Here is a 16,337-nt window from a genome sequence, read left to right as displayed (position 1 = left end):
TCTGCCAAGCTCTTGGCAAGCCTCGGGCCCTTCTGAGTTTCCATTCTCTCACCTGAAGGGATGAGTAGCTCCCCTGTCTGGCCTGGCCGCCTTGTGGGCTCAAAGGCAATGTGAGAGGTGCCCATTTCATGCTTGGCACATAGTAGGTACTCAAGTAAAGTAAGTTTCCATCTTCCTTTTCCTTCAATAACAAAGCAGAGTGTTCCCTCTCCTAGACAAAATATTTACGTTTTAATAGAGTCCCTTGTCTCTAGAAGGGGGATGAGTGATGATGGAATTCTTGGCAGCTTGTTGGGCCGGCACTGGCGGGGCTGCTAGGAAAAGCTCTCTGAGCTCCTCAAATCACAGGTACAGCAGCCTCAGGAGGGGAGTCTGGCACTGCCTGCTGCAGGCAGGAGCCTCTGCCTCTTCTTCCTTCAAGAGTGTCTATCAGGACCAGGTGTGGTGGTTCACACCTGTAATCCCAGCACTTTGGGAGGCCGAGGCTGGAGGGTTGCTTGAGACCAGGATTTAGAGACCAGCCTGGGCAACATAGCAAGATCCTGTCTCTTTAAAAAACAAAAAAATCAGCCAGGCGTGGTGGTGCACTCTTGCAGTCCCAACTACTTGGGAGGCTGAGGTGGGAGGACCACAGCCCAGGAGGTTGAGGCTACAGTGAGCTGTGATCATACCACTGCACTCCAGCCTGGGGGACAGAGCAAGACTCTGCCTTAAAAAAAAAGTGTCTATTGTCATCTCAACTGCACCACTTCCCAAAACTCACCAGAATTCTCCCGGGCTGAGTTCATTTCATAATCTCATGCTAATGGAGAGTGATTTCCGTGGACTCATACCTTAAGGAATTGTGGTTCTCTCAGAGCCAGCCTTAAAGGGTAATAGGCATTCAAAACTGCTAAGGCAGCTCCCAGGCACCGTTACACCCCTATTAAATCACACACACCATTAAAAGGATAAAAGCCCGAGCTGGCAGGGCTGTGGGGGAACTTAGCACGTGTGAGCATGGCTTTCCTCCTAGGGTGCTCTTCCCCAGCTCTGCTGCCTGCAGGAATGGGAGCCTCCTTTCAGGCTCAGCACACGCGTCTCTGCAGTGACACCTTCCCAGCTCCCCAGTCAGAATTGCTGCCCTTCCTGGCAGTTCCATAGCACATGGGTCTTGTTCATGGCACTTTGCACTGTCTCTGTCTTAACTCCCAGGTAGGCTCTGAAATTGATGACAGGGATGGAAGCTCATTCGTTCAGTCCACAGCATGCTGAGTGCTTTACACTCTTGGCCTGTGATCCTCACTAGCACCCTTTAATGTGGTGACCATCCCATTTTACAGACGAGGAAAGTGAGGCTCAGAGAAGTTTAACCATTTGCCCAAGCCTGGCCAATCCCAGGCCTGGGCTCTTTCAACAGCACAGTGCTGCCTCTGCAGGGGCTCCACCCTGGGCTGGGTTGTTGGGAACTCAGGACCCCCCTGGTGGAAAGGTGGCCAAGCAGGTAGGCAGACACGGCCAGCACAGTATGTTGCTACCATAACTGGGGACCCTGGGGTTTGGTGGGAGCCAGACAGGTTGGGGGCAGCATGGGAAAAAATTTCATAAAGCTATGTCCTGGCATAAGTCACTCAGGTGAGGAAGAAGGACAGGGCGTCGGTGCCAGAGAGAGCACTGTGTCACACAGCCATGTGACAGATGACAGTTGTCGGGGAGCAAGTTCTTCATGCTGTCATTTGGGCAAGATGGAAATTGTGGGCTGGAGAGCAGGGCAATGAGGGGAGGCCACGACTCTCTGGACAGAGCACCCCAGGGGTGACACTCTGTAAATCAGTGCAACCTAGAGTTAGAGGGTCTCTAAGGATGGGCCACAGATCTCTGCCTTCATCCCTACCTGTTTCAATCGAGTCTGGATGGAGCCATTAGAGCTTATCAGATGTGCCAAAGGCAATGTCCCATGAGAACATCACATTTCCAGAAACCTCAGAAGGTGGAACCAGAGACTGAAACCAACAGAAGGGAATTGAACAGGGAGAACAAGAATAGCCTGCTTTCAGGAGCAAAAGGTCAATTGCACAAACTGACAAGTTGATGGCAAGGTCCTTTTTCCCCCGCCTCCTGAATTGTGTTTAAAAAGTGAATCTTTGGCCAGGCACGGTGGCTTATGCCTGTAATCCCAGCACTTTGAGAGGCCAAGGTGGGCGGATCACGAGGTCAGGAGATCGAGACTATCCTGGCCAACACGGTGAAACCCCGTCTCTGCTAAAAATACAAAAAATTAGCCAGGCATGGTGGCACGTACCTGTGGTCCCAGCTACTTGGGAGGCTGAGGCAGGAGAATCGCTTGAACCTGGGAGGCAGAGGTTGCAGTGAGCCAATATCGCATCACTGCACTCCAGCCTGGGCAACAGAGCAAGACTGTGTCTCAAAAAAAGAAAAAAAAAAAAGAAAAGAAAAGAAAAAAAGGGAATCCTCTGAGGTTGAGATGGAGAGATCTGTTTGCTGGGCCTGCCCACAGGAAGTTCTCTAAAAACATCTGTGATCAGTGGGTCCTGGATGGGTGTCCTGACCTGGGAGAATCCTTGGGAGGAGTCAGCCAGTGCCCCTGCACCAGGATGGGGCTAACCCAGCAGTGCCTGTGAGGCTCCTGTGCCCACTCACAATAGCTGGGGTTGGTGTAACCCACATAAAATCCCCCAGTCCCACCCAGGAACAGGCATCCCAGCTGCCTCAAGATCAGAGAGGGCCTTCGCCAGCTGAATAGCAGCGGTGGGGTGGTAAGGACAGAGGGCGGCCTTCTGTGCCTGCGATGAACTATCGCTTGAGCCCAGGAGTTTGAGACTAGCCTGGGCAACATGGTGAGACCCCATCTCTACAAAAAAATGCAAAAATTAGCCAGGCATGGTGGTACCTGCCTGTAGCCCCAGCTACTTGAGAGGCTGAGGTGGGAGGTTGGTTTGAGCCAGGGAGGTTGAGATTACAGTGAACTGAGATTGCACCACTGCACTCCAGTCTGGGTGACAGAACAAGACCCTGTTTCAAAAAAAAAAGTGGGCGTAACATAAAGAGCAGGGCAAGTAGTGGTCAGGTGGTGACCTAGGGTGGGTGCTCACAGCAAGCACTTCCTCTATACCTCTGTGAGATGGCCATGCTCTCTTAGCTTGTTCACCTCTAGGGACAGGGAACTCACTACCTTGAGCCTGGGACAGGGCAGACCCAAGTGTTGCCTTCAGAGAATCCGCACTCTCATGGGGAAGTGAGCTGGTGGCAGTGGTGGGGCCGGCCTCCAGGTCTGACTCCTGCTGCTCCTTCAGAGGGTGTCCCCAGAGGGAAATGAGCTAGAGTGCTCCAGAGATGGGCCCTGCCCAGAGGCCTGGCCCCCTACGTTCTGCAGGCAGAGGGAGAGTGGCCCTTAGGCTCAGGCAGCCAGCCAGAGCTCTGGGAAGCCGAGACCCCTCCTTCCTGTGGAAAGCTGGTAGGCCACTGCCCACAAGTGACTTTCCCACAGTGGCCCCTGTCCCCCTTTCCCTCACTGCTCCTGACCCGCCCCCCACCTGAGTGGTGACAGCTGGGAGGGGCTGATGCCTGCCCTCAGCCCCCCTGCGGGGAGGAAGGGGCTTCCTTAAGGAGGAGCCTGGATACCCCTCTTCTCGTGCCCCTCAGAGGCTGGATCCAGCCAGGGACCCTGACCTGGATGTGGGGGTGCTGGGATGGGGAGGGAGAAAAAGGGGGAGGGCACTCCCTGCAAGAAGCCCAGGTCAGGGCAGGGGCTCCTGGACCCTCAGCCAGCCATTCCTGTCCAGCAGGTTGGAGGGGCGAGGGGCCAGGGGCCAGAAGCCCTTCGTTGTCTGGAAGGGCAGAGGGATTATCTGCCCAGTGGATTTCAAGGCCTCCTTTCTGCCCTCTCCCAAAGCTGCTGACAGACCTGACTCCCTGGGGAGCTGAGGGACTCTTTTCTTGTTTCCTGTGACCTCCACAGAGAAAAATCCATCACCGGCTGGCTGAGCAATCCAGGCGGGTCCGAGAAAGATGGCATTGAGTCACCTGGGCCCTCATTGCCCTGACAGCCGTCAACGCATCATCCAGCTGGTAATTAGCTCTTACAGGAAAGGAAAAGGTCTGTCATTTTCCTCCGGAAGTGCCAGGCGGGGATTGCTGGCTGCCCCTCCTTGAAGCTGGAGAAAGGCCGGATCCTCATCCTGGGGCCAGCCTCTGCTAAGGATGTGGATTGGGGGTGGGAAAATATCCCTCCTTCCACTCAGGAATCCCACTTCTGGGAACTTACCCCAAGGAAACAATCCAACAGGAAAGCAAAGCTGTGCACAAACACGTCCCCATAGGAGTTCTGTATAATAGAACTGGCGCCCAGCAGCGGGAACAGCCACGCACCACGGCTGGGCTAAATATCACCTGGCTGTGACATAGGGCAAATGGGGAGGATGGGGGGCGGGGGGCTTGGAGGTCCTGGCTTAGCATTCTAGGCTTCCTGAACTTTGACATCCCAGCCTGATCCCTACTCTGACACTGGCAAACAGACAAGTTCCAGAACTCAGAGGTGGTGACTCCCATCTCTAGGTAGGGGACCCTGGGCAAGCAAGTATCCCACTGAGTCTTATCATCACGCAGGTGTGAGAACCCCTGCTTACATTGCAGCTTCAAGGATGCATTTATTGAAACTCTAAGTCTTTTTTTTTTTTTTGAGATGGAGTCTTGCACTGTCGCCCAGGCTAGAGTGCAACAGTGCGATCTCGGCCCACTGCAACCTCTGCCTCCCGGGTTCAAGCAATTCTCCTGCCTCAGCCTCCCAAGTAGCTGGGATTACAGGTGCCCGCCACCACACCTGGCTAATTTTTTGTATTTTTAGTAGAGACGGGGTTTCACTATGTTGGCCAGGCTGGTTTCGAACTCCTGACTTCGTGATCTGCCTGCCTCAGCCTCCCAAGCTGAGGATCCCAAGCTGGGATTACAGGTGTGAGCCACCGTGCCCGGCCAACTCTAAGTCTTAGTTGCGGCGTCTGTAAAATGGACCCAGCACCAGGGCCAGTCCCCGGGTTGTCGGGAGGGATAGTGAGATCATGGTGAGGCTCGGTGAGGCACTGCCACCAATTACAAATTACACAGCTCCTGTCTCCCTCTCACCCTCCCCAGTCCCCAGGCTACACAGGCTGCTTTGAATACATCCCAGTGCCCAGAGCTGTGCCCAGGCCTGGCACGATGTTTCTGCAGGGCTTCTCCATGCTCCTCCTGCCCAGCCAGGCCCTGCTCTGGGCTCTGTAGAGAGGAGTTAGCTCCAAGGTGCACATGGCCAACCCCATACACCAGATGTGCACCCCTTGCATTCCTTTCCTACCTGGGTCCCTGAAAGCCAGCAGTGTTCCTGGGGTGTCTGAGCCCCTGCTCTGTGCCCACACCGGCCTAGGCATTGGGAGGGGCCCCATGGAGAGGAGGCACCTGAAGGAAGCAGCTGAGCTGAGTTCCAGAGAATCTTTGAGAGAGAAGGAAAAGCCAGGCGGAGGCCCTGCTAATGCTGCTAGGTTTTCAGCTGGGTGGGTGAGCCCAGAGCAGACCTCAGGCAGTGGCTGTACGCACAGTTCAGGGCTGGAGAGGTAGACTTTAGGGACATCAGGCTACAAGCGGGACTTGGAAGCTGAAGCTCATGCACCTCCTGGCAACCATGAGGTGAAGAGAAGCCCTCAGTGTGGAGCCCAGTGGGGAGCTGGGCATTTCACTCCTTGGGCGAGTCCCTCCTAATGGGGCTCAGTATCTCCAAGTGTTCTCTAGGATCGGACCAGTCCAGTGTTCCTCAGGCCTGGGTGGACCTTCCATGGGTCCGCCAGGCAGCCTGGCCACTTCCCAGACCAGCTCTCCCATGGGCTTCCAGGACAAAGCTCTGGGATTCCCAGGATGCCAAGTCTTGTGCAGCCCCAGTTGGTGCCAGCCCTTCCTCTTTGGTAGCTAGCGGTGTCCCCTCTCTAGGGCAACCCCCACCTGCTTGGTGAAGGACTCCTTCTGACAGACACTGAGGGCAGGATGTGTGACTAAGAACAGATGGTACAGTCAAGGGAAGGGTTTGTAGCCACCCTGCTGGGAGCCCCTGGACCAGGCAAGGTGCCTCCCTGCTCTGAAATTCCAGCTGGGACTGCCTGTCCCTTGCTCTTGGGCACGTCCTCTGCCTGCCTTCACTGGCACATCTGCCATGGGAGAAATCTGCTACAGACCCCCAAACATATACCCGAGCCCCAGCTTCTGCAAGTAAAATGGGCACAGTCATCCCTGCCCACCTTGCAGGCTTGTTGGGAGGATGGGAGAAGGAAACAGCCCAGAGAGTGCTTTGCAAACTGGAAATGAATGGGGAAACTGAGGGCCTGACCAGGCTTCCTTCTCCAGCAGGCAGGCCCGGGCTTGGCGTGTTGCTGGTGATGGTCTGGTCTGGGGGCTTCCATCAGGGAATATTTCTCTCCCTCCTTACTTGTTTCACGCACCACAGCCCAGAGCTAGGTTTTATCACTATTTAAATAAATTATGTTGATATTTAAATAAAACAATGCATGCTCTTAGGGTAAAAACAATCATGTAACACTAAAATGCTTGCAAGGAAATGAGATGGTTCCCCGATTCCCCTCCCTTTCCCCACTCCCCAGAGCAACCAGTTTCCACATTTAGTTGTTCTTTCTGGCTTTGCAGTCTCCACATTTCTCATAAGATGTTTACGTTGCTATTTCTTGATTTTTCAATTCTAGACATTTCTGTTGCTTTCTCATGGTGACAGATGAGGCTTCAGCTCTCTGAAACCCTCCCACTCCCGCCTCCCCTCCCTCAGCCTCTTTAGAGGGCTTTATGCGTTTCTTAGTTAACAGCTGGTCAAGGGTTTTATGACGATGATCGCGTAAATGTTATTCCATGAAAGTCAGGAAGTGGTCAATGACGGTTTCTTGTATAGTTTTGTTTGTGTGTGCCCTGGAGTGAATGCATTTATTTATAACTTGCAAGGTATTATGTGTCTCTTCTTAATTTTTCATCTGATCTACTCTAAACCAAGTGCTAGTGTTGTCAAATGCTCTGACAGTCTGTAATCTACTCCGTTGTGCCCTAAGCTCCCCAGCTTCTGCTCTGGGGCCACTTCTCAGCCCCCCAGGAAGGATCCTCCTTCCTGGGTGATCGCACACTCCCTGGTTGTTCTCAGCTCCTATGAGAGCATGTGCAACCAAAGCTTCCTAGAAGGTGCACAGTCGTTATATTCTATTTAAACTTAAATTTTATTTTGAGGCCTTGCGTTTTTGCAAGGTTTACAAGGTTGATCTTTCCTGTGGGCATAAAATCCAGGCAGGAAATCCTTTTCCCCCAGATTTTAAAGGCAATTGATCGTTCTGTGGTCCTCTAGCTTCCATTGTCGCAAGGAGAGGTCCAATGATAGGCTTATTATTATTATTTTAATTTAAAAACACATGCACAGAGTTTCAAACATAAAACTATAAGGCTTATTTTTTTAAAAAAAACCAAAAAAGTCCCTGCCTTATCTCTCTCCACCCAATTCCTACTTCCCAGAGGCAACTTTTCTCTATATTTGATTCTGCAACTTTTCTCTATATTTGAAAACAACACACTTGTACTGTTCTTTATTGACTCTCCAGCTTGAGACATTCTCGCTTGCCTTTCTCTTACGGATGAGGAGGCTTCGGGCCACTTACGTCCCTACCCTTCCCCACACAGGCCAATCCCCTCCCCTATCCTCCCAATAATGCTACACCATAATTTTTGATTAAATTAGTATTGTTTACATATTATGCTACAGTCACGTGTCACTTAACGACGAGGATATGATCTGGGAAATGTGTCATTAGTTGCTGTCATCATTGTCATGGAGCATACAATGCTAGATGGGATAGCCCACTGCACACCCAGGCCAGATGGTCTAGCCTATTGCTGCTAGGCTTACAAATCTGTACAGCATGTGCCTGTACTGAATATCGTAGGAACTGTAACACAATGGCAAGAATTTGTGTGTCTAAACATAGAAAAGGTACAGTAAGAACACAATATTATCTGACGGGACCACCGTGGTGTATGTGACCCCGACTAAAATGTGATGGAGCAGCACGTGACTCTATATAAACATTATGGCCAGCTGAGCCACGGTATGGCCTGATTGGATTTCCTTCCTTGTACAACTTCTGGGTTTCCCTGGGAATTAATAATTTCCTCCTTGTTTTGACTTGCTTGGTTTTTTCTGGGCTTTTCACCAAACTCCGACAGAGCTCTAATATTCCTCTCCAAACAGCCAAGCACTCCTACCAAGGGAATCCGTGAGCTTGGGCAGCTCCTCCGGGAGCCTCCTTTTCAAATCTGCGCTGATTGCTTCTGTCTGCAAAGCCCTCACCCTGGACCTCCCTTTCTCTGTTGTCTGAATCTCATGTCTTTTTTTCTTTCTTTCTTTCTCTTTCTTTCTTTCTTTCTTTCTTTCTTTTTCTTTTTCTTTCTTTCTTTCTTTTTCTTTTTCTTTCTTTCTTTCTCTCTCTCTCTTCTTTTCTTTTTCTTTCCTTCTCTTTCTCTCTTTCTTTCTTCCTTTCTTTCTCTTTCTTCCTTTCTTTCTTCCTTCCTTCCTTTCCTGTCTGCCTTTCCTCTCTCTCTCTCTTTCTTTCTTCTTTTCTTTTAACTGCCTTCCTTTCTTTTCTTTTCTTTCTGACACAGGGTCTCACTCTGCCACCCAAGCTGGAGTGCAGTGGCACAATCACAGCTCATTGCAGTTTCAACCTCCTGGGTTCTAGTAACCCTCTCACCTCAGCCTCCTGAGTAGCTGGGAGCACAGGCATGCACCACCAAGCCCATATTTTTGAATTTTTTGTAGAGATAGGGTTTCCTCATGTTGCCCAGGCTGGTCTTGAACTCCTGGGCTCAAGCAATCTGGGAGGCTGGGCTCTTAAAGTGCTGGGATTACAGGCGTGAGCCACTGCGCCTGGCCTTCGTGTCTTATTTCTTGGTTTAATTCCTAATTTTAGAGAAAGGATGTCTGGGAAATAATTTTTCTATTTTTTTTAATTGGAAAATGTCTCACTCTGCCCTCCCCCTGGACTGCATTGGTACTAAAATAGTTTTCCTTCAGGATGCTGAGACATCGCTTCATGACCTTCTAGTTTTTGGACTTGCTGTTGAGAATGTCAACATTATTCTGATTCCTTTTCTCCGCACTCTACGCACCATGGTTTGAGGATTTTCTCAACCCTGGTGTTGTGAAGTTTTACAATAATGTGCCCAGTATGGTCTATTTTCCACTTCTCTGCTGGCCCTTTTTATGGACAGACTTGTGTCCATGAGTCCCAGATAATTTTTTGATTTTATATCTTTATTACTTTCTTTCCTTTCATTTTATCCCATTAGATACAGGACAAAAAATCAGGGCATTAAGTGAACGCTATCCTGGCCTCCGGAAACCCTCGTCCCCTCCCGCGTCACTAGGTGTATGCATTCGAAGTAGCACATTTGAGGATTATTTGGGGAATCTGGATAACGTTAGAGAAAGATCTCTAAGGTCAGATGCTTGGGGAGGGGTGTACCCCACAGCAATGGGAGGGTCTCCTTCTAGCTCAGCCTGATGCCAACAAACAAGTGCCTCACCTAGCTCAGAGCAGATCTGGCTGCTAAATCACTGTCTCCCAAGATTCTGATGGACTTGGTCTGGGGTGAGACCTGAGCATCTGCATTTCACATGCTTTCCGGTGATTCTAAGGGTGGCTGCGGCTGAGAGCCCAAGGGCTGACCAGCTAGCTGCCTCTCGGGCTCTGATTTGCTCACAGGGGCTCTGTGAGTTCAGGGTGCTGAGATGGAGCTTCCTCATTGCAGAGTTCTGTGGCCTGGGGTTGGGGCTGAGCTGGGCAAGCTACTCTTGAGAGAAGGCTTGGCTCTTCAGTTCAGTTTTCAGATGCTCAGGAAGACTCTGGGCTCTGGGGCACCCACAGGACTCAGCCCTTTCTTGAGGAGAGCATCCCCTCCCGCCTCACCGTGTGGCCTGGGGTTCACGCCTCCTTTTCTTGTCACTTGACTATCTCCTCATCCTACAAGGAGGATGAAATGGTCCTATTTTCCGGTCCTGATCCAGAGGCTCAGAGAGGGGGTGCAGCTTTGCCTAGGGCCACCTTACTGGTAAGGGTCAGGCCAGAGACACAGATTTTACATCCAGAGTTTTTCTACTTAACTCAGCTTCCTCCTTTATCATTCATTCATTCAACAAACATTTACTGAGTTCCCAGGCTCTATGCTAGGAATTTTATTTTTATTTTATTTATTTATTTTTGAGATGGAATCTCACTCTGTCGCCCAGGCTGTAGTGCAACGGCATGATCTCGGCTCACTGCAACCTCCCACTCCTGGATTCAAGTGATTCTCCTGCCTCAGCATCCTGAGTAGCTGGGATTACAGGTGTGCACCACTGCGCCCGGCTAATTTTTTTGTATTTTTAGTAGAGATGGGATTTTACCATGTTGGCCAGGCTGGTCTCGAACTCCTCACCTCAAGTGATCTGCCCACCTCGGCCTCTCAAAGTGCTGGGATTACAGGCATGAGCCACTGTGCCTGGCCTGGAACTTTAAATTTAAAAACACATTCAGGCCTGGCAATGTGGCTCACACCTATAATTCCAGCACTTGGGGAGGTTGAGGTGGCAGATTGCTTGAGCCCAGGAGTTCCAGACCAGCCTCTACAAACAGTATAAAAACTAGCAGGATGTGGGTATGCACCTGTAGTCCCAGATATTCAGGAGGTCAAGGTGTGAGAATTGCTTGAGCCCAGGAGGTCGAGGCTGTGGTGAGCCGAGATGGCACCACTGTACTCCAGCCTGGGTGACAGAGTGAGACTCTGTCTAAAAAAAATTAATTAAAAAAAACCACATGCATGGAGTTTCAAAAATAAAATTATAAGGCTTATTAAAAAAAAACTAAAAAACAAAAAAGAAGTTTGTCATTGGGGAACAGTGGGCCTCCTGGTCTCGTTGTTATAGTTACTTGAGTCACCACTTCTCTCTGGCCAGCTGGGGCTCCTCAGACAACTTCATTTCAGGCCAGCCTCGCCCAGGGCAGGTCACGGCAAGGCCTGGGGTGCAGGAGGAATTACTGTTACTGCTGTTGTTGTATCAAACAGGAGGGGGCTGGGAGGGCTGGGCCTGCAGCCAGCAGAAGCCACATTAACAATTAAGGTCTTTGCGACTTTCATTCCACCCTCACTGCATGAAATATTCAGGCACTGGAGGAGATTGGTCTCAGATCTCTGCAGTGGTCAGGGCAGAGTAGGGCCAGGTGGGGTGGCTTTGTGGGGTTGTAGAAATCAGGCCTAGGGCAGCACCCAAGGCCTGGCACGTGTGCTGCCCAGAGGCTGTGGGGGCTAGAGGTACCTGACCCAGAGGGTGCAGCTGCAGACTCCCCCAGGGCACCCCGGGGGCCAGGCACTGAGAGTCCCAGAGAAAAATGAAGCTTAATCCTCCAGGAGGGCACCACTGGGGAGGAGACAGAAACACCCCCATATCACGGGTGGGCGTGGGCCTTACCACTCCCAGCACAGTGGTGCAACAGTTACAGAAGTGCACAGCTGGGCTCAAACAAAGACCCTGTGTCTGGGGCCTGGAATTTGTCACTTGATGTAAACCCCGTAATTATAAGTAGCATAAATCATGTTACATTGTATTTGTGTACCTGTGAAAGCATCAATTTGATTAATACAAACACTTCAATTAAATCCCAAGTGAGTAAACCTGCTCTGCTGTTTCCTCTTCTTCTTCTGGGTTTTATTCCCAATACATGGGGCACCTCCAGTATGAAATTTGGCCTGGGCTTCTCTTGTGCTCTGAGAGCCCGATAAGCCTTGGCTCTGTGTCCCCACCCACATCTCACCTTGAATTGTAATAATCCCCACGTGTCAAGGGCGGGACCAGGTGGAGATAGTTGAATCATAAGGGCAGTTTCTCTCATCGTCAGTGAGTTCTCACGAGACCTGATGGTTTTATAAGGGGCTCTCCCCATCGCTCGGCTCTCATTCTCTCTCCTGCCACCGTGATTGGTAAGTTTCCTGAGGCTTCCCTGGCCACGCGGAACTGTGAGTCAATCAAGCCTCTTTCCTTTGTAAATTACCCAGTGTTGGGTATTTCTTCATAGCAGGTGAGAACAAATTAATACAGAGCCTCAAGAAAGACAAAGCGGGTTAAAGAAAGTACAAGCATCTTTGCCCACCAGAGTGACAACCCTAGACATCACCGAGGATGGGCAAGGCACATCCCATATCCTTCTGGCAGGAGTGCGAATTAGCCCCAGCTCTTTGGAAAGCACTTTGGCACTGTCTAGCCAACCTGTGTGTACTGTGTGACCCTGACATTCTCTGTCTTGGTATAGATGTGAGCAAAGTTCATACTCATGTGCATTGGGACACGCGTATAAGAAGGTCCACAGGGCATTGCTTATAGGGAAAAAAAAAAAACCCAAAAACTAGGCTGGGCATGGTGGCTCCCACCTGAAATCCCAACACTTTGGGAGGCTGAGGCAGGAGGATCACTTGAGGCCAGAAGTTCAAGATCAGCCTGGGCAACATAGTGAGAACCAATTTTTCTTTAAAAAAAAAAAAAAAAAAAAAGGCCAGGCACAGTGGCTCACATTTTTAATCCCAGGACTTTGGGAGGCCGAGGTGGGTGGATCACCTGAGGTCAGGAGTTCGAGACCAGCCTGACTAACATGGTGAAACCCTGTCTTTACTAAAAATTACCTGGGCGTGGTGGTGGATGCCTGTAATCTCAGCTACTCAGAAGGCTGAGGCAGGGGAATCACTTGAACCCAGGAGGTGGAGGTTGCAGTGAGCCGAGATAGTGCTATTGCACTCCAGCCTGGGTGACAGAGTGAGACTCCATCTCAAAAAAAAAAAAAAAAAAAAATTACAGGCGGTGAGAGCCTGTAGTCCAAGCTACTCAGGAGGCTGAGGCAGGAGGATCACTTGAGTGAGTCTGGGAGGTTGAGGCTGCAGTCAGCCATGACTGAACCATTGCACTCTGGCCTGGGTGACAGAGTCTCAAATGAACAAACAAACAAAACTAGAAACAAATGTCTTCAACAGGAGAAAAGTAAAGGCAATATATGCGTGCAATGGATCTAAGATAGCAGTAGTTCTTAGCCAAGGGCAATTCGGCAATGTATGAAAATATTTTTAGTTTTTAAAGTGGGGGACGGGGTACTACTTCCATCAAATGGGTGGAGGCCAGGGCTGCTGGTGAATGTCCTACAATGCACACAGTAGCCCCTCACAACCACGCTGAGGTTGAGCAACCTTGCCATATGGCTATGAAAATGAATGAACTACAGCTACATGTACCAACATAATGAGGGCAGAAGCACGCTGCAAATGAACACATGAAGGACCATGCCATGAAAGAGTTCAAAAGCATGCAAAATCAAACACTATCTTTTTTTTTTTTGAGGTGGAGTCTTGCTCTGTCGTCTAGGCTAGAGTACAGTGGCATGATCTCTGCTCACTGCAACCTCTGCCTCCCGGGTTCAAGCGATTCTCCTGCCTCAGCCTCCTGAATAGCTAGGATTACAGGCGCCTGCCACCACACCTGGCTAATTTTTGTATTTTCAGTGGAGATGGGGGTTTTGTCATGTTAGCCAGGCTGGTCTCGAACTCTGGACCTCAAGTGATCCACCTGCCTTGGCCTCCCAAAGTGCTGGGATTACAGGCGTGAGCCACCGTGCCTGGTCTAAACACTATCTTATAAGGGAGAAATGTGGTAAGCCGAAAGCACAGGAATAACCAACACAACACTGAGATTCCCAGATACCCTTGGGTCGGGGAAGGCTGGGACCTGTGACCAGGAGGGGCTGCAGGAGCATCAAAAGCAGAAGTGGTAATACTTTAGTCTGGGTGGTGGGCTCCCAGGCATATGCTTCTCAGTGTTCTTTGTAATATGAACCAGTTCACCATAAGAATAATATTAAGTGCACTGAGGCGATAGCCAGCTCTGCAAAGAACTCCTCTGACTCAGTTTCCCCAGTATGTTGAGCCTCCCTCTTGTCTTGTTCCATCAGGCGATGGTGTGAGGAGATGTCAGCAGCTAAAGGGGCAGGCGGAGAATTTCCATGGCTCTGGCTGGGAAGTCATGGAAAGGGAGGGGTCAGATGCTGACAGCCCGCATCAATCTCTTTATTTCCATTCCCACTTGGCTCTGGCTCTGGCCTGCCTGGCCTCAAAGCCTTCTCACTGCCTGCTAGTCTCAGTGATCTCCCCTCAAACCTCCTGCTGAGTGCTTTCTAATCACATACAAGTCTGGCCAGATCTCTCCTCTGCTCTAAGCCTTTCTGTGGCTCCCCACTGCCATCAGGTTATACTTGAGGCTTTTTGTCAACATGTGAGGCCCTTTGGGCTTCAGCTGCACCCTTGCCTTGCAACATCAGCGGTTCTAGGCAGCCGTCCTGTGCAGTGCGGACTTCCTGAGCTCCAGAAAGGTGCCTGGCACGCTGGTTAACAGTGGGGATGAAGGAACCCATCCTTCCCTAGCCCTCTCACTGCTGCCCCTGGGGGTCCAGCATGTAGGGAAACTGGTAGTCCCAGCTTCATGCGGTTTCCCCACCTATAAATGTGGGAGTTGAGACACATGACCTCTGAACTCTGTGTTCTTGAGGATCCCCATATTCTGGGCTGGACCCACCTCAAAAGGAAGAAGGTGGCAGCCCAGGGCCATACCCAGAATCCTTTGTAGCCCAGTCTGCCAGGGGCAAGCATGGGGTTTCCTGGACAATCCTTGTTTCACTGGACCTCAGTGTTTGCCTCTGGAAAATGGGTAGAAATATCCTCATGGGAAGACAGTCCTGGTGCAGAGGATGGGAAAGGAAGCGTGGCTCCCCTCCCCAGAGCTTTGCAAGAGCTCTGCCAAGTGCTTAACACTAGCTCTGTCAGGGAGGGCTTGGATGAGAATACTGGGGCTCTGAGACGACAAGGGACTGGTCTAGGGTCACCCACCCAGACAGCGATAGAGTTGCAGGGAGACTGAGCTAATGACATGCAGTGATCTATCAGTAGAAATAGCTGGAGAGCTCTGACAACAGGTGCCATCCAGAGGTGTCACAGCCACTGAGGCTTGGTCACAACATGGAAAAGCCTGAAGCAGGAGGAAGTGGGTGGTGAACATGGGTCCAGGCACCTTGCAGACACTCAGCATCACAGAACCAGAGTCACAGCAGAAGAGACATCGCAGAGCATCCACCCCATTCCTCCTCCTTGAGAAGGGAAACTGAGGTGTGGGAGACAGTAGTCTATGGGGTCAGATACACTCTGGAGCTCAGATGGTCCTGGGTTCAAATCCTGGTTCAGCCACTTGCTAGTCATGTGACCTTGGGCAAGTGACTTAACCTGTGTGAGCCTCAGTTTCTTACTCTGTAAAATGGGAACAGAGGGTTCTTACCGCATCAGTGAGGAGTCAATGAGACAATCTATGTGGAACTCTAGCACAGTGCTGGGTACCTAGAAAGTGCCCAGTCAACATTGTCCATATTAGTAACACTTAACCACTTTTCAGTGGACCCTGACTTCTTGCTGCTGGTAGCCTTTCAGGATGATACCTCATAGTCTGGCCCAGACCTGGTCAGCCACCATTGCCTCACTGTCCTGAAGAAGATTCAGCTACCACCAAACACTTTGTTGGCCATACCAGAGTCCTTGGGTGTCCACAAGCCTCTGAACACTGCCTGTAAGTTCACGCCCAATGAGCTGAGCTTCTTGGAGGCAAACAACCAGCCAATAAGAACCCATGTTCAATCCTCGAAGGGCTAATGACACCTACTCATAGGTTTATTATAACCCTCAAAAGAGGACAGGTTAGAATCATTGGCATATACTGAGTCCAGGATAAGTGGCAGGTGGTGTTGGTTATTGTCATTGTCATTGCCATTATTATTAGATATCAGAGCTCCCAGGGAAAGGGTCCAGCTTCCTTCTGAGGCTTACAAAGCCCTCCTCTGCCCAGCTCCATCACTCAACCTCTTCCCGACTTTCCCCACCCTGCTGTTCCCTTCTGTATACCCCAGCTGCAAGGTGTAATAGTGTCTCTCCACACCCCTCGCCTGCTCACCTCTGGGCCTTTGCTTGTACTGCTTCCTCCACCTGGAGCCTCCTCCCCACTCCACAAGACGACAAACTCCTTCAAGATTCACCTCCTCTAGGAAGCCACTCCCAGTGCCTGAGCATGCTCCCACAATGATGTGTTCTGCCCATTCTTATTTGCAGTACTTACCACAATGCATTGCAATGTGTATATATATATTCCCATTTAAATGTGTTTGTGTATAAATGCATATATACTCATAGATTTCCTCTATGTTCAGTGAGCTAATGAATGA

At 50.6% G+C, this 16,337-nt stretch overlaps 1 protein-coding gene across 2 annotated transcripts in view; it reads right to left on the bottom strand.

The window, feature by feature from the left end:
- Positions 1-16,337, bottom strand: part of HHIPL1 (HHIP like 1) — a 78,012-nt gene that overhangs the window by 58,260 nt on the left and 3,415 nt on the right. The gene's annotated exons all lie outside the window — the stretch shown is intronic.

This window comes from Pan paniscus, chromosome 15, assembly GCF_029289425.2.
Source record: "Pan paniscus chromosome 15, NHGRI_mPanPan1-v2.0_pri, whole genome shotgun sequence".
NCBI classification, from domain to species: Eukaryota; Metazoa; Chordata; class Mammalia; order Primates; family Hominidae; genus Pan; species Pan paniscus.
The sequence above is the reverse complement of the archived record's forward strand: the minus strand, read 5'-3'. Positions and strand labels throughout refer to the sequence as shown.